This window comes from Gopherus flavomarginatus, chromosome 1, assembly GCF_025201925.1.
Source record: "Gopherus flavomarginatus isolate rGopFla2 chromosome 1, rGopFla2.mat.asm, whole genome shotgun sequence".
Taxonomy (NCBI): Eukaryota; Metazoa; Chordata; order Testudines; family Testudinidae; genus Gopherus; species Gopherus flavomarginatus.
In genome coordinates, this window is record NC_066617.1 from 342,377,901 (window position 1) to 342,400,536 (window position 22,636).

General features: G+C 39.9%; 1 protein-coding gene across 4 annotated transcripts in view; it reads right to left on the reverse strand.

The window, feature by feature from the left end:
• Positions 1-22,636, reverse strand: part of CNTN5 (contactin 5) — a 1,071,723-nt gene that overhangs the window by 808,361 nt on the left and 240,726 nt on the right. The window contains exon 1 of one of the 4 annotated variants that reach the window (XM_050940428.1): positions 1,541-1,560. The exons of the other annotated variants lie outside the window; for them this stretch is intronic. The gene's annotated coding sequence lies outside the window, so the exon portion shown is untranslated. Of the gene's footprint in view, positions 1-1,540; positions 1,561-22,636 lie in introns of those variants that run through there. 4 annotated transcript variants of the gene reach the window in all.

The following is a 22,636-nucleotide window of genomic DNA, read 5'->3' on the forward strand; positions in this document are numbered from 1 at the left end:
AGAATATAAATAGTCATTTTTAGTTTGGAAGATGCCATTTTAAAAACATCTGTCCTCATTTCTAATTAACAGGTCAACATTTGCATGGTATTAATTGATATAAATAGGTCGTGGATGATCTCATTTAAACTCTCTAACATTGTGGAAACAAAACTCAAGAATGGCATTTTAGACACTGAATTAACGGAAGAGGTTTGGAACAATTTATTTTTATGTGTTGGAAAAGCGACACACTAACAGCAAAAGGTCAGATTTTCTCTTCTCTTTCTGATCTCACTTCATTTTTGCATGCAACGAGACAGAGACACAAACAACAGACAGAAGAATGAATCAATAGTTTTCATTGTCCAAAAAAAAAAAAAAAATGGTTCTGGTAAAATAAAGCAGTCTCCTGCTACTGAGGTAGAGAAGAAAGCCAGGGACACTATATAACAATTTTCAACATTCTGTTTAAGTGACATGCTGTATTGCACAATTTTGTACGCAGAAAACAAGCTGTTTGATGCTCTACAAATTTAATACCTTTTTCCTACTGAATTTTATCTGTTACTATCAGCCACAATATATGGAGAACTAAAAGATCAAGATGACACTTTTAATCAGTGACATTAAAAATCAAGCAATAGACAAATCTCAGAAAGTTTGCAGTTTGGATTCAGTTCAGGGATACAACCCAGAAATTTGGCTACCTATCCAAACTTCTTGATTCAGCAAACATAGGCTTCAATTCTCAAGAGAACAGCCTTTGTTACATTTAAGCTTCTGGGCTCATGTATTTCCATATGTTGTCTTCTGGTCTCATGCAGAGATATAAAGTTGAGAGGAAAGGTGGCCCTGCAGTTGAGGCACCAGTCTTGTACTCTAGAGACTTGCATTTATTCCTACCAGTGGTACATTTTGTTTCCCTATAGCCCCATGTTTAGAAATTGTAAAATACAGTTTCCCTTCTATACATCACTATGTCTTTGGACAGTAGCTATCACAAAAGGGCCCGCATCTTGGTTGGGTCCTCTAGCTTACTACTGTAATAGAATAGCTAACAGAAGCAAGCAAAATGGAGGCGTTAGGGCTTGATTCGCCTCTCATGCTGTTATAAATCAGGAGTATTGCATCTGAAGTCAATCCGGTTTTGCTGGTGTACATTAGAGAATCAGATTCTAATTTTCCAAAAAGACTCACCACCAAATATCTTTTAACTTCCAGAAATGGTCATGTCACATTTTAGGCTAAGGATAAAACTTAGTTCTTATTTCATCCAAACTGGACTTCCAGATTTAATTTAGTGTCATGCAGTATTCCTGCCAGTGAAGAAGAAATGTGGTTGGTGTTATTCATATGGAGTATGGGTCAAATATTAACGAGAGTGTGAGAATGTTACATTTCTGTCATTCAATTCAACAACAAGACTTGTGAGCCGGTATTTCTCAAATCCCTTCACAGTGAGACTATAAAATGAATAGTTTGGGAATTGGCTAGTGGTGTCTTGTCCGGAAATAAACATGATTTCCAATAAATTTACATTACCCTTTGTTTGCCTTACATATTCATGCTGTCCAGATGAAATGATAACACAGATGGTCACTGCATTGTGTCCTCTTCAGAAACAGATTAAAAAGAATACTTGTAAAAACTAATCCCTAATCCCCCCATAACAGAAACTCTTCACTGGTAGTTGAATAAGGTCATTAGGCAATTAAATAAAATCTATAGAACCATTTTGTGCTTCATGTCCATGCAATCAGTTAAACTCCTGCAGTTAGAAATGAACTCTCAGCTTTATTTTTAAAAAATGTAATGTTTATTTTAGTAAAAAATCAGTTATAAAAACCATTTATTAATTCAGGGGAAAATGCCTTGAGTTTAGAATTTCTATAAAACAATCTGTAATTTTGATGAGGGCTTTTGAAAGAACCACACAAACACACTTCACAGCATGAAACTTAATTAGTGTCAAATCCTAGTCATGCTTTCATCAATGACAAAACTTCAGAGAACTCTAAGAATGGATTGCAGAAATTAATCCTCTTGTAATGTATCATTATCCTTCTTTTATAGAAAGGTTAAATTGAAGTTTGTCACAAAATTCAGTTTTTCCATACTAATGTAATTGGAGAACTATGTATTTTTAGTAAAACTGCTTTAGTTCATTCAAATAGAAGCAATTTTCAACATTAAAAAATCTTTGTTACAACTTTAATATTTACCCAATAAGCTTTTTAACAGTGGTGGAGGTTGCTCTGTTTTGCACGCTATTTTTACATGTTGCTCCATGAGATAATTAAATATGAATTTCTCATGATCCTAGTTCAGTTCCATGTTATGTTATGGTCTTTTCAATATGTTGGTATGAAAACTTAAGCTGAGTTAACATGATTCACAGGCAGGATGCTTTTTCTTCTGACAGGAAAAAATAACTCTTTTGTGCCCAAATCAACTCATGACATACATACTCTTCCACCTTACAACTCTGTGCAAACAGAGTAATATCCAAACTAGTAATACATATGCTTGGTTCTTTAAAAGGGCCAATATCATAAAGCTGAAAGCAATTATGATCCAAATCAGCTGGGAAAAAGAATTTAAACAGAAAAGTGTGAATGACACTTGGGAAAAGTTTAAAGGCCACAACTGAGAAAGAATTTACAGCAATTAAAATAAGCAAACAACCCCTTTCCCCCCATCTTAGATGAAAAGTGAAAGAAGCTATATTAAAAAGAAAGAAGGAAAAGTCGATATCAATTAATACATATTAGAGGCTAGTAATTATAGAAATTGATAAGGGAAGCAAAAGGACAGATGGCAAACTCTATGGCTACCAGAGTTAGGGCAATAAGGAGATTTTAGGTGTATTAGGAATAAAACATCCTAACAAAGTTACTGTTCCATTACTAGATGGATCTGCTAGAATTGTCACTAATAATGCAGAAAACACAGAAGTATTCAATAAATATTTGTCATGTATTTGAGCAAAAGCCCGATGATGTAGTTACATCATACAGTGATTACAAAATACTTTCTATTCCAACTAAAGAGGATGATAAACAGCAACTATTAAAGTTAGACATTTTAAACCATGAGGTCTGGACAGCTTCCATCCAAGAGTTATAAAAGACTGGCCAAGGAGCTCCCTACACCATTAAAATTGATTTCCTATGAATATTGGAAGACTGGTGAAGTTTCAGAAGATTCGAAGAAAGCTAATGTTGTGTCAATATTTTAAAAGGGTAAATGGGATGACAGGAATGTATAGGCCTGTCTGTATGTTATTTATCCCAGACACAACAATGGAAGGGCTGGTATGGGAGTAGATTAATAAAGAATTAAAGGAGGGTAATATAATTAATGTCATTCAAAATAGATTTATAGAATATAGAACTTGTCAGACTAACCTGATATCTTTTTATGATGAGATAACATGTCTGATTGATCAAGGTAATGGTGTTAATGTAATATACTTAGACTTCTGTAAGGCATGTTGTTTTGATACCACATGACATTTAATTAAGAAACTAGAATGATACAAAATTAACATGGCACATATTAAATGTATTAAAAACCAGCTAAATGGCAGGTCCCAAAATGTAACTGTAAACAGGGAATCATCACTGGAATAAATTGCCTAAGGAGGCTGTGGAACAGATTAGACAAACACCGGTCAGGGATGGTCTAGATAATACCTAGTCCTTCCATGAGTGCAGGGGACTGGATGAGGTGACCTCTTGAGATCTCTTAGAGGTCTCTGATCATCGGGGGGGGGGGGGGTTCTAGTGGTGTACTGAAAGAACTGGTTCTTGACCCCACACTATTTAATATTTTTATTGATAATGAAGAAAACACAAAAATCATTACTGATAGTTTTCTGATGACATAAAGATTAGGAAATGATAAATAACAAGATGGACAGGACACTGACACAGATCATTTGGTAAGCGGGGCACAAGCAAATATGGGTAACAGAAAATTGATAATAGAGGCCTCTGTAATCCAGCAGACCAAAGTATAAGATCCAACAGCTGGAAATTGATTCTAGAAAAATTGAGACTAGAAATAAGGCACATTTTTTTTAAAGTGAGGGTAATTAGCCATTGGAGCAGTTTACCAATGTTATGATGGATTCTCCACAGGAAATTTTTGAATCAAGATTGGATATTATCTGAAAAATTCAGCCACAGCTATTAGACTTGAAGCAGGAATTAATTCAGCAAATTCCTAAATCCTATGTTATGCAGGACGTGAGACTAGATAACTACAATGTCCCCTTTATTCAGCAACCCAATCTTCATGTATTGGCTTTGAGCATACAATAAAATAAGACAAGACAAAAAGAGTAAAGTCTCCATAGCACCTGGATCACACAGACAGTGTCTTATGTCTTCAAAACACGTTTTAATAACTGACCATCAGATACAGGGTGAGTTTGTGGAATTAAGTTGGGTTCTTTAGCATCATGAATTTCTTCAGTAACAAATACTCTGTAGACCAGATTAGGATCTCTGTTACATCTCTACAACCCCATTGTCCTAAGATTATTGTATCATCGCAGTCTCAGTAGCCTTAAATGTACTGGCACAGGTATAATTTGACCTGCAGATTCTCTGTTGCTGATGGTGATGCAGGATCTGTAAAGAATGTTTTTTGATTGTCAAAGTGAAGGCTGAGTTTAAGGAGCTGGTAGTTGTTAGTAGCAAAATGAACAAATTTGATATGGAAATCAGTGAGAAATAATGATTACAGAATTTGACAATGCAACTGTTCTACAAAATCAACTTCAAGAGTACAGCTGCATTTGTAAAGGACAAAAACATCCAGACAATCTGTTTGCATTGTTATTGCAAAAGAACAATTGCTGATCAACTGCACTTATTTTCAATTTTTTCAAAATAAAAAAGTTTCTCCTAGGCTTTTAGTCTTTTATGCCAAATTTGAGCCTGGAGCAAACATTTATTGCTGAGCTATATAAAACCCATTAAACTCAGGGTTTAGAAGAGAATGTATTTGCACAACCCTAAAAAACAGCACACTCAGAAAACTAACTCTGAACAAAATTAAAATTGTGGGGGTTCCATTCTAGATATATGGTCCAATCCTCTGTGCTGCCAAGCACCTCCAATCTCCATCCATTCAAAAATAGAATTCAGCCATATATTGATCTTAATGGCTTCTATATCAAACAGGCTTCATTTACAGTTTGTTAATTTACTCTGCAGACAAACTCTTTTAGTCTGCTTTGGTTTTCATAGTGTGCTCATGGTTATAGTTAACTGAGCTGGGCTCCCAAAGTCAAGCTGTGCTTTCTGGCTCCTTCACTGTTGCCTTTATGATAAATATAACAATGGAAATGTGATACCCTCTGTTTTCTGAGGATTGTACCTTTATATTTCTAAGAATTCTCCTCTAAGCAAAGTTCAGCAGCCATTTTATTCCCAGACTTGTTGCAGTGACAGAGGAGGCACTCTTACTGATGGCGACTTCTTTTTTTTCCTTCTTGTCATTTTTTTAATTCTACAATGTAAGTTGTTTTAGGCAAAGTACACTTTATTTTTACTGCATGGAAACATCATCATCACCAATATGTGTTCTGCAATCAGAATACAGTGCCAGATACTCAGCTAGACTAAACTGGTGTAACTCTAAGCAAGTCATTGGATCTACACCTATTCATCAAAAATCTCAGCCATAACTGTTAAGGTGCGTGACAGAAGAGTCCAGCTCATTTCTCTCCTTTAGATTGAATCTTTTCACTTAGAATGCGGGCAGACAAAAAGGATTCCAGTAATTTGGGTTAAAAGGTGCCATTTTTACATAGCAGTTTTTCTGACTGCACCACCATTTTCAACACACACTATGCTGTGCAATTTTGATAGCAACATTATAAGTATAAAACTAATATAAACAACCTCAGTGGATTAAAGTAGTCAAGGACTAGAGTAATGCATATGCTACAGTCTGCTCTACAGCACAATAGTTGAATTTGGCTGTGCACATCAGATCAAATCTTAGCTACAGAAAACATTCACATTTCTGATTTGAACAGAGCAGACAAAGAATTCTCCTTGGAGAATTTACCCTTGGGGAAAAATACAGTTAGAGATTAAGAAATTCAGTAGCAGTGCGCTACTGAGCAGATGCTAGGTGATGGCAGGAATTAAGGAACTTCATGGTAGGAAGGCCTGCAGTAGTGTCACCTGCGGCCACCATAATCATGTGTCATTGTGAAACAGGAGATTAGAGATACAGCAGATACATACCCAAGGGGCAGTAAGGAGGGAGAGAAAGACAGTTGGTTAAGGTACATGTCTTGAGAGGGGAAATAGAAAATGCATTCAGAAGTAGAGCAGTAAGAACATGCTGACAATACACAGAAATTTTTGAAAAATATTCTTTTTAAATTGGATATAGGTTTGGACCACTGGATCCAAGCTTCCATGTTTTACATAAGAGGGATTCAGAATATGCACCTAAATCTAAGTACACAGTTCTGAAATAGGATGAAACAAAGAATTATGTCCTATGATCCCAGAGGACAGGAGCCAAATCTCAGTTTTGAGGTCTGACCCTTCTAATTTAAAGACAGTTTGGCTGGTATTGGCATTCATTTTAACAATTTATCTATTCCTGCTTCTACTTATACATCACTAAAGGTCAAAACCCTGTTTGTTTTACTACCTATGAGTAGCCATGGAGAAATCACTGGGTATAATCATATAAAAGATTTAGCACCAAATAAGTTATAGGGACAAATTTTGCATCAATGGGCTTTCACCAATATAACTGAGAGAAGATTTTGGCCCAGAAGGGTTCATCACACATGACTGTCCATGAACTGATACCATCACAAAAAGAAGCTAAGGCAAAAAGAGCAGGAACAGGTGAAATTTTAAATTAAAATTACAGTTTTCAGAAAGAGGAGCCTATAATCAAATATGTTCTCTCTACCCACACTGATTAAACAGAATGTTTTTAGACCTTTTCCATGAGGTGTCAGCAGGTCTAATTTTAAAAGGGCAGGCCAGACTCTAATTATACAGCTAAGGGGTTTTTTTTTGGGGGGGGGGGGTTGCCTTTCACCATAAGAAGGTTAATACCACTTTAAAAAGGTAAGCAAAGAAAGAACATGCTGTAACCTTTTATCTTGTCTTTAATTTGACACTAACAAAAGCTGAGGAAACACAGCCTGCTGCCTCCTCTCATATCACCAGACTTTGCTGTGTGTGCAGGGCCGGCCCCAGGCACCAGCGAAGGAAGCAGGTGCCTGGGGCGGCCAATAGAAAGGGGCGGCAGTCCATCCGTTAGCAAGCTGGCACGTCTGGGTCCGCAGTGGCAATTCAGCAGCAGACCCTTCAGTCTCTCTCGTCCTCTTCGGCGGCAGCTCAATCGCTCCACTTCAGTCTTCGGCAGCGGGTGCTTCAATTGGGTTTGTCTTGGGGCGGCAAAAAAACTGGAGCCATCCCTTTGTGTGTGTGTTACATCCCCAGAAAGTGGTATTAGCAGCAGCCATATACAGATAGGTAGACAGATGCTCCCAGGAGAAAGGAACCAGAGAGAGACGCATACCATTCCCTTCACACTGCGTAAGAAATTAACTCTCAGGAAAGCAGTACTTCGGAAAAAAAAAAGTGGCTACTATATGGTTTAAAATCAAATGTTACTGACAACATTGTCAAAGGCCCTCCAAGTATGATTATGATTATAGGGCTCGAATGTGCCTTAAAGAGGCAAAATCCTGTGTGTGGAGGGTGCAGAGTCACACTGCACCAATGGGAGCCCTGATGGAATTGTGCCCCATGTGTCCCCAGTGCAGGAGAACTGCTCCAGCTGCACAGCTGTTCAGGAGATGGCGTCTGCGGATGGCTAGCTGTAAAAGGGGGGGGGCTAACCCCTTCCCCATGTTGGGCTGGACTGCCTCTTCAATTATGCCAACTTCTGCTTGCAGCTAGAAGAGCACACACAGAAAAGCCAGCACATCACACTCTGAACAAAGGTTGGTTAAGTCGATGCAATCCTGAATTTACATTTCTATAATCTTCTGGAGTAAACTGAAAACCAGAAAGAGTGAATAATACCATCATGGTTCTTTACTTCAGTATTTTCTTCTAAGATTCCAAATTGGATTGTGAGGTCAATGCCAAACAGACAAATGGGATCAAGTAACTACTTAAAGAGATCAAATAATTCATTACAGTGGCTCAGTAAGATTCAATTTTAAAAGGTTGGGACTTTAATTCTTGCAATCCTTAAATCTTGAAATGGATGGCAAGATGCAGGTACTTTTTTTTAAAAAAAGAGGCACAGTACATATTCTGTGTGCAAAAGATTTATCTTGTGCTCTCATTCACAACTTAACTGTACAAAAGAACGATTTAAAATACCATCCTTTAAATGAAAGCCCATGTCTTCTCATATAACTTCCAACATTATCATCTTACATAAAACCTATCATTATGCCATTATGCAGTAGCAATCAGCTAAATGACTAGGGATTAGTTTTATCCTTTTAGATGTTTTTTGTACACCCTCCAAAAATAAATCAGAATAATGAGAACATGAATTTCAGTCTCCAACATAATGTTCATGTCTAAAAATTAAGTTAAGAACAGCAAATGTATGACCAGCTCCCAGATCAGCTTCTGGGTCCCATTCAAAACAAAAATAATTAGCAGATGCTAATTATCCATTGATGTCAGTGGAGTTAGGCTAGTAGAAAGTTTGTTCCCAAATCTAAATGACAAGATCAGGGCCGGCTCCAGGCTCCAGGGACCAGACTAGCAAGCAGGGGATTGGGGCAGCCGATAGAGAGGGGCGCACGTCCTGCTCTTCGGCGGCAAGTCCCTCATTCCCTGTCGGAGGGAAGGACCAGCCACCGATTTGCCACCGAAGACTGAAGCGGCGGCGGTAGAGCTGATCGCGATTGCGGCTTTTTTTTGCTGCTTGGGACAGCAAAAACCCTGGAGCCGGCCCTGTACAAGATGCAGAGAGTTACTCACAATTTCCAAGACTTTGCAAATTGAACTGCATTTTAACTTTTCAAGTGCCTTTGCCATCCCTTCGTCTCCATTAATCACGTGTGCTATTATTTATAATGCTATTACAGGAGTGTACAGAGGTACAATCAGGGGCTGTACAAACAAGTAGTGTAGTAAAAAGGCAGCCCTGGCCTGGAAGCGATTACATTCTCATGCCTCAATACAGAAAACAATTATACACACAGGTTTAGCTTTAAGCAGCTGAGCCCCTTTGAAGTCAGTGAACTGCTTGCATGCTGAAAGTTAAGCACGTGCACGAGTGCTTGTAGGACTGGGGACTTAGTTAATGATAAGATTCACCAGACAAAGAAACCAGTTGAAATGGAGGGAAGGGAGAAGATAACAATAAGATGAGCATGTTTTCTTGCATATGTAAGGGAATTTTTGCCCCCTTACTAACATTCAGCGGGGGTGTTTTGGTTGGCTAGCTCCCATTATTAAAAGAGGAAGGATCGATGGGAAATCACAAATCTGAGATTGACAGTCTCCAGGAACAATAGGGAGAGGCGAATGCTCCAGGGCAGCCTGAATGACAGGATGGACAGGATAATAAGGGAGTCAGGAGACTGGGGGGGGGGGTCCCGTCCTCTATGTGAGCTGGAATTGCCTGGGTCAGACAGAGTGGGGCTGAGCTAAGGAGAAAGCAGGGGCCCAAGCTGAGCTGGGGAGCAGAGCCGTGCCAGATTCAGAGGGGCCAGAAAAGCAGCCCAGGAAGCAGGTCAGAGTAGGGAGCAGAGTCATGGAAGCAGCCACAGAGCCAGAGACACAGCCTAGGGAGAGCAGATCTTGTGCTGGGAGCAGAGCTGCAGCCACCGAGCCAGGTGTGGTGAGCAACTGGGGCCAGCCAAGGGGGGACCCTGGGAAAAAGGCCCAGCACAGAAAGACAACCCCAGCCAAGGGTCCTTGCAGGCCAGACTGGGAGGAGGATCTTAACCTGATGGGGAGCTGACGCTGGGAAGAATGGCCCCACCACCCAAAGCCTGGAGATGTGTGGCCACCACCATTGCAAATGTCCAATCTGCAGCATCCCCGCACCATAGCCAGGGCCTGAGAGGGTGGCCTGGGACCTACAAGGAACAGACTGTGAAGTGCCCTGATGTCCAGAAACACTGTTTGTAATGTTCCCTGCCACAGAGCAGGGTGATATGTTTTTCTTTAACCTTTCCCATTTTTCCTTATTCTTTTTTAAAATTAATTGTTAATTAAACAACTTGTATTTGCTTTAATTTGCACAAAATGATCAGTGGGCCAGGGAAGTGTCCAGTGCAGAGAGAGTACCCCAGAGTGGGGACACCCTAGCCCCTATACTAGGTGATCACAGCAGGGTTGGGGGTCGAACCTCCCAGGAATCCTGGGACCAGCCTTGACGGGGTTACGAGGACTCTGTCAGACAGGAGAGTGGAAGGGGAGTCCTCAAGGGCAGGGAGGCCTCTGGGTAAAGGAAGTGGGAGCGAGGACTCAGATCCTTTCCCTAGCCCACTTCCCCGGGGCAGTGCAGAAGCCTGGAAAGTTCCCCACAATAGTGGGACCATTCCCCTGCCTTACACATAGGTTAGCAGAGTACACAACAGTGTATATCTTTCTAAAAGACATGCTAGAGCTCAAACAAAAGAGATGGGCTGGAAACAGAAGTTACCTGGTTAGGTTGTACAGCCAGTGTTATGCAACAGGCAGGGCCGGCGCCTCCATTCAGGTGACCTAGGCGGTCGCCTAGGACACCAGGATTTGGGGGGGGGCATTTTGCCATCCTAGGCGGCAATTCGGCAGTGGGGGGGTCCTTCCGTGCTCCGGGTCTTCAGCAGCAATTCTGCGGCGGGTCCTTCACTCGCTCCGGGACCCACTGCCGAAGTGCCCTGAAGCCCAGGAGCACGGAATTGCCGCCAACGACCGGGAGCGCGGAAGGACCTCTGCCTAGGGTGCCAAAAACCCTGGTGCCGCTCCTGGCAACAGGTGATCATCATAATGGTCACTTCTGTACTTAAAATCTATGAATCAGTAATCTGTCAGTGAACTCTGATTTCTATCTGGTAATACTGCAATAACTCTTTGTCAAGGTGGTTTTCCAGTGTTTTGTACTGCTTAGTAGAGCTAGCCAGAAACAATAATTCTGTTTCAGGAAAAATTTCACTGATTCAAAATTTGTTTTCTTGCTGATGAGGAACAAAAATGAGACCTTTCTAAAACGTAATGAAAAAACAAAGCAAGACCCCTCAGCAGTTGAACAGGCAGGGCTCTCAGCAAGGGATGTGGGAGACCTGAGTTAAAGTCCCTGGTGTGCCTGATTCAAAAAAGGATTCGAACCATACTCACCTGCATCCCCAGTGAGTGCCCTAACTACAGAGCCATAAAATCAATTTTCCAATAAATATTTATTTCTATAATGTGGAATGGCTCAAACAAGAGAGACAGAGAGAGAGAGAGACTGATTCTACATCTTGATGGATGGGGACTGAAACAGGAGCCTGGGTCTCCCACATCCCATCTGAGTGCCCTAACTCTGGGCTATTGGCTCTTCAGAGGGAAGCACACACTTGATTTCTCACTCCCAAAATGCCACCCAGGGCATGAGAAACCTTCCCAACAAAATATGAAAAGTTTTGATTTTGACAAACTGGCATTTTCTGATGAAAAACATTTAGTCAAAAAAATCCTGACTGGGTCTAGTGCACAGTGTCGTCAGCTGCCGTTGACTTCTTCTACGAGAGTTGTTAGCGCACAGCACCTCACAGGCTCAGAGGCCTGAATGCACAAGCTTACTTGAGAGAGTTCTTTGCACAGAGACATAATAAGGGCTTTTCACATGAGTGTCTGGCGTTTGACAGCTGGACACTACAGCACTTTAATGTAGTAAGATATGATGTTGAAACAAGACAGATACCAATGCAAATGGACACTAATTCATTTGCTAACGATCCACATCAACCATAAGACCGGCTGCCAGTGGTTTCCTGTCCTTTCATCAAAAGAGAGACGGAGCCTATTTAAATGTTTTAATTGTCAGGAGAGAAATGGATTTGCTTTTATCCAATCAATATTACTTTGACTAAGAATCAATTAAACTGACAAGGCTTCTACTATTGAAGTAAGTAGGAGTTTAATTAAATTCCATTCTATAGTCTATGTAGGGTATAGAAAGAGAAGGGGCATGTAAGGGCCACCCTTTTTAATGTGTGGATTGGTAACTTGGTTAGGAACAAGGCATAAATTAAAACAATGGTGCATTAATATTTTACTTTAAATCATACAGTACGTCAAAAGAAAACCCACAGCTATATACTGATACATTCTAATACAGTACATTTTTGTGTTTAAAATTCATACACAATGGACAGCTCTGCATGTCTTTTATAGCACAAGGATACAAAGAATAAAGGGGCTTCCTTCTTCCATTTCCCTAGAAATCATCATTAGCATTAAACAGACTCTTTTTGCCCATTTTCTCTATAAGATCACTGTACATGCAATGAACTATTCTAAGATAACAATGAGCTTTTTAATTGATGAAACTTTCCCCCTCACTCTCCAGCAGCACAGCTCAATACTCTCTCTTAGGTGAAGAAGTCATTAAACCATTTGAAAATGACATTTTCAGAAAGGAATTTTCTCTTTCTTTTTTTTTAAAACCCCTGAAGTCTGCAGCAAGGCGGGTGTGGGTAGGGGGTGGTGAGGATTAGCTCAAATCCTAACAAATTTCTGAAAAATATTACATGAAATCAAGCAGCAATTTGCTGGCAATGTTAGAAAAGAAAAACTCTTCAAGCAAAACACCTAGAATGTAAGACCTTTCTGCAAGCTACAACACCTCTGATCATTTAGCCCAAAGCTTCCATCACTCCAGACTCCTGACATGATGCCTATTCCAGTTTTATTTTCCTCAGGCTGCTTTGCTCACCGATGCAAGTAATTAGAGTACTCAATAATAGGGCCACAGTTCCACATTAACTTTCAATATTATCATCCTATTGCCAGTGGCTAAAACAATGATAACAATGGTATATCTATATTCTTCCTTGCTAAACATCTATTAAAATAAATGATTCAGTAAAAACCATCTTCAGCTTTCTTGTTCTGAAATTTGCCCCCTTTTATACAATTCATATACAGTTCTAAGTGACTTACAAGTCCCCCTGGCTTTACATCTTTTCTCCTAATTGCTCAGTGGTTCATTTCACCCACAGCTTTTTGTCTCCAACTTACTTAGTGCTGGCACGATGCCAGTGCTTTCATTTGATGTTAAGTTAAGAGTTGATGGAGGGTCCCCAAATATTGCTTGTTTATTTTTACTGTGTTAAGTTTTTTTATACATACACCTCTACCCTGATATAATGCTGTTCTCAGGAACCAAAAAATCTAACTGTGTCATAGGTGAAACCGCATAATATCGAACTTGCTTTGATCCACAGGAGTGTGCAGCCCCGCCCCCCCGAAGGACTGCTTTACCACATTATATCCAAATCCATGTTCTATCGGGTCGTGCTATATCGAGGTAGAGGTGTACATATCCTGATGTTTTTGATGTTCTATTTTATACCTTTTAAGTATAAAACCTGTATATCTTTATCTCCCTCATGATTTTATCAAAAATCTAATTGATTATAGTTGGTTGACATTTTTTCTGTGGAACAGTTTTTCCATCAGAAGATGCTGTTTCATCAAAATCATAATATTCTCGGGTAATGCGTCAAGTGACAGGGAAAAAGTCGAAATGAATTGTTACAGGATAAAACATTTTGTTTCAATTATCATTTTGATTAATTTTATCTCAAAATGTATATCAAATATTGATGTTAATATTCTATTTATATATTAAATCTATTATATTCGCTCTCAACTATATTACAGTGTTTTGACATCAAAATGATTTGACATCATCAAAACAAAATAATGTTTCTGTGCCAATTTTTTGAGAGAAATTTTGAAACTTAAAGTTTTCATTATGATCTGGAATCAAAAGAAATTTTGAAATGTTAGAATTTTCCAACCAGCTCTAATTGATTACAAATGCATCAGTTACAAACACTGGGTCTAACTCTGCAAGCACTTATGTACAAAACTACTTCTTTACACAAGTGAGAATTGTCCTATTGTCCCGGGTTCAAAAAAGATAAATTCATGGAGGATAGGTCCATTAATGGCTATTAGCCAGTTGGGCAGGGATGCAAATCCATGCTCTGAAGTGTCCCTAACCTCTGTTTGCCAGAAGCTGGGAATGGGCAACATGGGATGGAACATTTGACGGTTACCTGTTCTGTTCATTCCCTCTGAAGCATCTGGCATTGACCACTGTTGAAAGACAAGATATTGGGCTAGATGGACCATTAGTCTGAGTCAGTATTGCCATTCTTATGTCCTCATAGTGGATCTAATATTCCAAGTAATGGCATCAATCCTGGACAAATCTACATGTATAAATGCTGTGTTAGATTACCAGTTTCAAAATGAAGGACTCTAAGAAGTATCTGTTTAGAAGCTAGAAAGATAAAGTTTATGCACAAAGGCTAGGCTTCATTCTCATCTCACGCGCATCAGTGAACATCAGGAGTTATCCCAATTGTGCAAAAATTGAGTTATACCAGTATGAAACCAGTATAAGTGGATGCAGAATCAGGCTCCTGGAGTTTAGGGAATTCTCCATCCTATTACATGCTCCTACCAAAATTATTATTCCGATTATTAAAATATAGTTTAGATGTAATTCAGTGTCTAGCTAATTACTGGCACAGACATACGAGATGGAGTGAAAAGTGTCTGAAGGCAATGCATACCAGCGCCAGTTTCTGGATTCATTATGCATTTGGGGCATAAAAGTCTGGAACTTTTACCAAGGCTGTGACAATAAAATAATATTTAGCTCTCAGTGATTTTAATATAAAAAACTCAGTGTGATTTTCAAATATTAAAACTCTCAATATCACTCAATAGCCTGTCACCCATGGAGAAACAGTAGAAAGTATGTTGTCTAAACTCATCTGACAGGCAAAGAAAATCAGAGTCGATACTAAGCCATGGTGCATCTAGGGAGCAATAAATCCACAAAGCATTAAGAACCTCTGTGTGGAGTCCCACTAAGCTATTTACTCTCTTACTGCTGAATTACACATTTTGCCCAAGTCATCATAATGTCGTTTCTCTCTAGGCACATGTGCATTTAAGGTATGTCTACACTGCAATTAGACACTTGCAGCTGGCCTGTGCCAGCTGACTCAGGCTCACAGGGATTAGGTTAAGGGGCTGTTTAATTGCAGCGTAGATGTTCAGGCTCTGGCTGCAGCCTGAGCTCTGGGGCCCTCCCCTTCCAGCTTGAGTCCAAACATCTGTACCACAGTTAACCACCACCTTAGGTCGATTCTTGCAAGCCAGAGATAGGTGGCATAGGCCAACTGCAAGTGTCTAATTGCAGTATAGACATGACCTAAGAGGTAGTTTTTCGGTTTTTCTCTGACTGCAATAGCTCAGTTCTACAGTCTGCACAGAGCTCTGCTCTTCTGTGTGCTGTTTCTTCCAGAAAAAACAAAAGAAGGCAGTTGGCAAAGTCATCTATATCTACTGTAGTTCACTCTTAAAACACCCACAGGAACCGGCAACAGACAATTATAGCAGGGTCACTTTTTTTTCCTCCACTGCGCCTATTTAATAACAGTGATTCTGCAAACATCTTTACAGGGAGAGAGCGCTGTTTGGCTAGTAACTACTCTGTGGTGCTGCATTTAATTAACATGTTAAAATGCTTCTGGAGCAGTCACGCTTGATTTTAGTGGAGGGGAGAAAAGCATCAGATTTCCTGCTTGTATTTGACAGCTTTTTCCATAACAATGACTGAAGTTTAAATATGTTAAGTCAACAATAAAATATAGAGATAGCCAGAGAGGTGGCAAACACTCATTAACTTTGTGGCATGGTCGATGTCATTAGCGTTAAATGGGATCACTGAACCAGGACACCAATCTCCTGCTGCATGAGTGAGATCCTGATACATTGGGGAGTAACAGGAGCTGGATTAACTAGCATGGAGTCTGAGACTAGCAGCCAATTACTACATGAGAATGCAAGACTTTGCATAAATTATCAATACACAGTATTCTCCTGCCGGACACATCTCTTTCGAGACCATGGTACACCTTGAATGGTTTTATCAAGTGCAAACTTTTTTTTTTTTAAAGTACAAAACCAGCAGATGAGAAATTTTTTTCTAATGAGACTTTCAGTACTGCTTTGTGAGTCTAGAGTCACTGCAACCCGACTCCCTTCTGATAATAAAGTTACTACTGGACCCTGGAGGAGGTAGGGGAGGGAGGGGAAGCCAGAGTCTGCGCCCCGCTGCCCTGGGTGAGAGTGGAGCTCGGGTTTCAGCTTCAGCCTCGAGTCCAGCAAGTCTAATGCTGGCCCTGGTGAGTGACCCACTTTCGGGTCCAGACCCACAGTTTAAGAACCACTGATACAGACTGAAAGAGGTGTCCTGTATCCAAAAACAGGAGACCTAAAATTTAGTAACACTTGGATTCTAATTCACAGTATTGTCAATCATTTGCTGTGTGATTTAGTTTTCTCCGCTCAGTTGAGAAATATATGCAGCATCTATTTTAATATTTACATGTTTCACCAAGGTGGTGTGAAGGTTCAGAGTTTGGTTGGTTGGTTGTTTTTTTTTGGGGGGGGTGGGTTCTTTTAGAGGTTTTATATTCTTGGTTAAAAAGACCATGTAAGTGCATAGTCAGTATTATACCACAAGAACATTAAAATAGACATACTGGATCAGACCAATGGTCCATCTAGCCCAGTATCCTCTCTTCTGATAGTGGCTAGTGCCAGAGGCTTCAGAGGGAATGAACAGAACAGTCCTGTCGCAAGTAATGGCAGTGAGAGGCCTAGGGACAACCAGAGCATGGGTTTGCATCCTTCATCATCTTGGCTAATAGCCATTGATGGACCTATCCTCCATGAACTTATCTAATTCTCTGTTGAAACCAAATATACTTTTGAGTGGTAACAGTTCATTTAGATCCCATCACTTTGTATGTACAGTTGGTATTATGTTTTCCAATGTGCAATACTTCGAATTAATCAACACTGAATTTCATTTGCCATTTTGTGACCAGTCACTCAGTTTTGTAAGATCCCTTGTAATACTTCACAGTCAGCTTTGGACTTCTCTTGAGTAATTTTATATCATCTGCAAGTTTTGCCACTTTACTATTTACCCCTTTTTCCAGATCATTTATGAATATGTGGAACAGCACTGGTTCGAGTACAAAACCTTGGTGATCCCAATATTTTTACCTCTCTCCATTCTGAAAACTAACCATTTATTCCTATCCTTTAGTTTCTATCTCTCAGTCAGTTACTGATTCATGAGAGGACTTTCTCTCATCTCATGATCACTTATTTTGCTTTGCTTTGCTTTCCTTTTGCAGGATAGTCAGCTCCCCCCAACCTAAATAGGGTCTGCATAACAGGTTTAGACTATCCATTAGTAGGTGCCCATTAGTAGAAAACTCAAAAGTGCAATACTCTTCCCCTGCTGCTGATTATGCATTGTGTGCATGTCCTCCAGGCAGATTTTCCCAGAATGCACTGGTACAAACTTAGGCAGTCAAAGTGCAGTGAATGTGGATACACAAACACAGTTGAGACATGGCTGCTTTGTGAAAATACCTGCTGTGTTGACAGAGCTCAGCCGTCTTTGCTGTAACCAGTTTAGATGAGTGTGTCACAAACTGGTTACAAAACCAGGGTTCTGCTGGTAGTGCAGCCAGGGCCAAAATGTGAAATTGTCACATTAATGTTCAGAAAACATGTGTTTTGACTTTGACAAGGGGCTTTCAGATTTGTCAGCCAAGAACTAAATCTGTAACCTTTTGATTGAAAGAAACTCAGCCACCAATGACCCTGGGTATGATTACTGTATTTAAAACATTACATTTTGCTCGATTGAACGGTATAATTATTTTACTTCAGCATGTAACTTCTTCTGCAAAGGTTCCACCTATGCCCTTCTTTACCCATTTGATTATATTGGTTTCAAAGACAATCCGTTCCGTGAAGCAGACACACTTGACTGAACAGTAGAGAACACCACTGGAGGGCAGCTGCAATATCCAACAGTTACATGTACGATATACATGTTCCAGGGAAATCCCTACTGAAAACGTGTACAGCATTGTGCAGAGATAATTACGGACAGAAAAGAGCTACAGTCATTCACATTAGGCAATTTTATCCTGGAGTGTACTTCACAAAATACCTTTAAAATAATAGATACAGATATAAGAGGAATAAGAACTCATGGAAGAATTAGGCAGCTATATCCTGAGGTAGTTAAGCTGCTCTATACAATAGATGGCATTAGTTACTTCCACGCTGACTCCATATCTTCCCTCCCCCCAACCTGCTGCAGAAATATAATGTCCATTATAACCAGAATGCAACACACATTTCAGTTTAAGCCACTAATAGAATTCCTGCTTATTCCAAGTTTCGTTGTGGTTACACGGCCCTCTGGTATACTATAACTTAAGTAATAAGACAGCATTTTGGAGAATTATTGTCTATCTGGGCTATGTTTTGTGAGGCATAAGACAAATGGTGGAATGACTGCAACTACCTGAGTCGTATAATAAATTAATCCCTTAGAAATGTTTTGCCTGGAGTCTATTATTGCTGTTTTAAAATGGACACTTAGAGAAAAGAAATGAAGTGGTCTTATCCACACATTTAGTAGGGATTATTGACACTATGTATGCTGTGATTGCCAGACAAAGAATTAATTCTGTGAAGACTGCAAAAGCTGTTTTATAAGGAAAAGTAGCATTTAACAAAGGAGCATAAGAATATCTGTACAGGGTTAGGCTCATGCAGCATCCTGTCTATATCAGTGTCCAGAACCACAAACAGGGGAAGAGGAAAGAAATCACTAAGTGGACAGTAACAGACTAATCAGACCAGAGAGGAAGTTTCTTCTTAACCTCCATCACATAGGGATTAGTTTATATCCTGAAGTGAGGGTTTACATCCCATCAGAACAATTAATTTTTATCTTACCTAATGTACCTGTGAATTTCTCATTAGCCATATAGATCTTTAATGCTTTCTTGACACTAAATAAGTTCTTGGCCCAAACAGGATTTTGAGCAGTGATTCCTGTATCATGAGAAAAAGTAAACAGGGCTACCAATGCACCTTTTATATACCATTCTGCATACCGTGCCTTTATCATGTTTCCCAATCTTTGTCTCCTCTTTAAATTAAACAGACCCAAACTTTTCACTCTCTTCATATGGAAGTCTTTCCATGCCTCTAATCATTGTCACTATTTGGATCTAAACTACTTTTACCTCTGCTACACTTTTTTCAGTTAGTGTGAGCATAAGCGAACCCCAGGAGAACACATATTATCATTGATTTATATAATGACATTACAATAGCATTGTACCAATTGAGTATCCCGGAAATAGCATGATACAGCTATACAAAACAATGGTGGCTTTAATCTTATTTATTTTGGAAGGAGCATATCCCAATACAGAAAGCTTGTTAACCAATATCTCCTCCTCCAATCCTGCTAGCATTGAAATAATATGAAACAAGCAAGCAAACCTGCAAACTTCTTAACTTAATTTTTGTTGAGAGTATACATTTTATTAAAACTGATGTATTTATAATTCTGAGCAATTGAATCAGACACAAAAAAAACCAAATAAGCTGTTCTTGAAAATAATCACTTAGGTGCTGGTTGTATTTGAGGTCTAGGGGTCTCCAATACAATGGTGGCAATGTCAATTTCCCTTGAAAAGAGGAACAAACATTCCTGGGGTAGATGCCACATTTACATCTGGTGCCCCTGAACCCCCATAATCCATAGTTGAATGTTCCCCAAGAAAACCTGTGTAATTACATAGTACAGCATTGTTCTGTTTTTGTTTTACTCTCAACAGACTCGTGAATCATAGAACAAAAAACAAGGATATTTTTAAAGCTGATTAGGAGATTTTGACACATAACCTCCATTAATTTAAATGAAAGTTGTGTATCTAAATCCTTCATCAGCTTTGAAAATCTCAGCCAAGACATTTGGAGGATCTATACAAAACAGATAATAGAATTCTGCCATGGCACCTATGATTAGCTATAAAGACATGACATGGGCTACCTAGATTGTCTATATAAGTATCTTCTCTTCTTTCTCTTTGGCTATCCTTCAAGACGAGGACATCTGCTGGCCACATGGATTCATTGGTGAGTTTTTAAGTGGCTGAGGAGCCCAATGCATGACCAGTCTTCCCACCGTCCTTAATGCAGGTCTTTACCCAAGGCCTCCCCCTCTTGCAGCGTTCCCCTTTTCCAAGCCTCTCAGCTGGGACTCCTAAGCCCTAGGACACCTCCCACAACAACCTTTTGCTTCCAAGCTTGGCTTCCCTTGAACCACCCAGATCTTCCGCCTATTCTAGGGGCCACTGCCTGAGCCTTTCCCTTCTCGAGAGGTTCCAGCTTCAGTCAGTTCTCACCAACTGCTTTCTCCAAAGCTCCTCACCAGCATCTCAGTTACTGTTCACCTTTCAAACTCAGCTCTCTCAGAAGCTAGTCCTTCCAGGTCTTCACTGCTGCTTCCCTCTTCTCTGGGTCTCTGACAGCTGTCATTGGTCCCTTCCTGACTCTCTCCGAAACTGACTTGCCAGATCTCTGAGTCACCTGGATATCTTTCCCTCTAAGGCCCAGGTGCCCTCTCTTAAGCTGAACTGTGGTGGGGGGGGGGGGAAACTGATCAGTCACAGGTGCCCTGGCCTTTTTCCTCTACCCTAGAATGTTGATGAATAGTAATATATCTATAGCTACAACCAAATCACTGTTAACTAATGCTGCAGCACTGCTGTATGTGCATCCATAGGTATACGCATATACACATACATACAGAACAGTATTGCAGGACTTGTTAACAGATTTCTCCCACAAATCTGCAGATAATCAATAATTTAAAAATGCATCTTCTACATATGTATGTCTTTAAATTTACACAAGCACTGAGAACATAATATATGGTTAGACTTATAATTATAAGTTCAAGTAGAGTGAAACCATTTTGAATTATTTCTAACAATATGTGAGAATAGATTATTTTAAAAGATATCACCTTGAAATTTGGTCAGTTTCAACCAATGAAAAATGCCAATGACTTACCCGAGTCCCCCTACCAATTGTTATGATTTTATAAGTGCCAATTCAGATAGCATGTGATACAGATTTCACTTCTGGGCATGGTTTATTCACATGCACCAGTAGAATAATTTCCTCAGACACTGTAGTAAAACCATTTTCCAATTTCACAGCAAACAGAAACATATAAGTAGATAGACATATGTCATTTTGATTAGATATAGCTATACCTTTTACTTATTCATTTCTAGAAAAAGATGCAGACACAGGACAGATGAAACCAACCACAGAAGAAAAACAGTGAAACTGACTATCCACAGAAGTGCTGTCAAAAGCACAAAGTAAAACTGAAACAGATTTCTCTCCCTTCAAATCTCTTTCAGTGCTACTAATCTTAGGTGTTGCTTGTAACAGCAGTAGATAATAACAAAAAAAACCAAAACACCAGACACGGGAGCGATTTTTAAGTTGACAGTGTCCCTTTAAAGTCAACTCGGTACAGACTAGCATCACAGTATGCTGTAGCTGTACCTTCTTTCTCTATGAAACTGTTTTTTCACTGTCATCACAGACTTCACATGAAATGTTGAACTGATATTTGCCATGAAAAACATGAAGCTTGAACTTTCTACTAGTTTTTCTGTTTACACATGCAGTTTTAACATCTGGCCTGGACATAGGGTTAGTATGACTGTTGCCTAACGCAACTGTGATCCCCTTACAAATGCAAATAGTCCCACTGGCTTCAAAGGAGTTACTGGTGTGAGTAAGATAATCTTACTTTGGCCCTTAGTTTGAAGTCATATTAATCATATCCAAACAGAACATACAAATAGGGTGCCGGTGGGGTCTTTGTGGAAGAGGGGCAATAGTTATACTCCTTTTCCACTGAACTGGAAGAAAACTATTCTACATGAACATTGCTGTGGGACCTCACTGTAAGCAAGAGGAGTGTGTGGGGTTAGGCTGGCAGAACAATGCTGCAGACATTAAATAAAACAACCCATCTCCTTTTTACATAGGAACTAAAGGCCAGATCCATAGGTGGTAGGAATGAGTGTACTTCCATTAACTTCAGTTGAGTTATGCCAGTTTGTACCAGCTAAGGGTCTGGCCCTAAAACTCCATAGTGCTGCAGGAGCTGGCAGGGCCGGCTCCAGGCACCAGCGCAGCAAGCAGGTGCTTCGGGTGTCCAACAGAAAGGGGCGGGACGTCCGGCTCTTCGGCGGTAGAGCTGCCGCCAAAGTGCCACCGATCGTGGCGTTTTGTTTTTTTTTTTCTGCTGCTTGAGGCAGCAAAAACCATGGAGCCAGCCCTGGGAGTTGGTGAGTGACCCGCAGGATCTTTCTTCTTCATATCTGGTCAGTGCTCCATGGTATTTACCCCCTGTGCTATCTGTGAATCCCTGGATTTTTTAAAAAGATAGATCCTCTTCTTTCTACAAGACTGCCATACCCATTTAAACT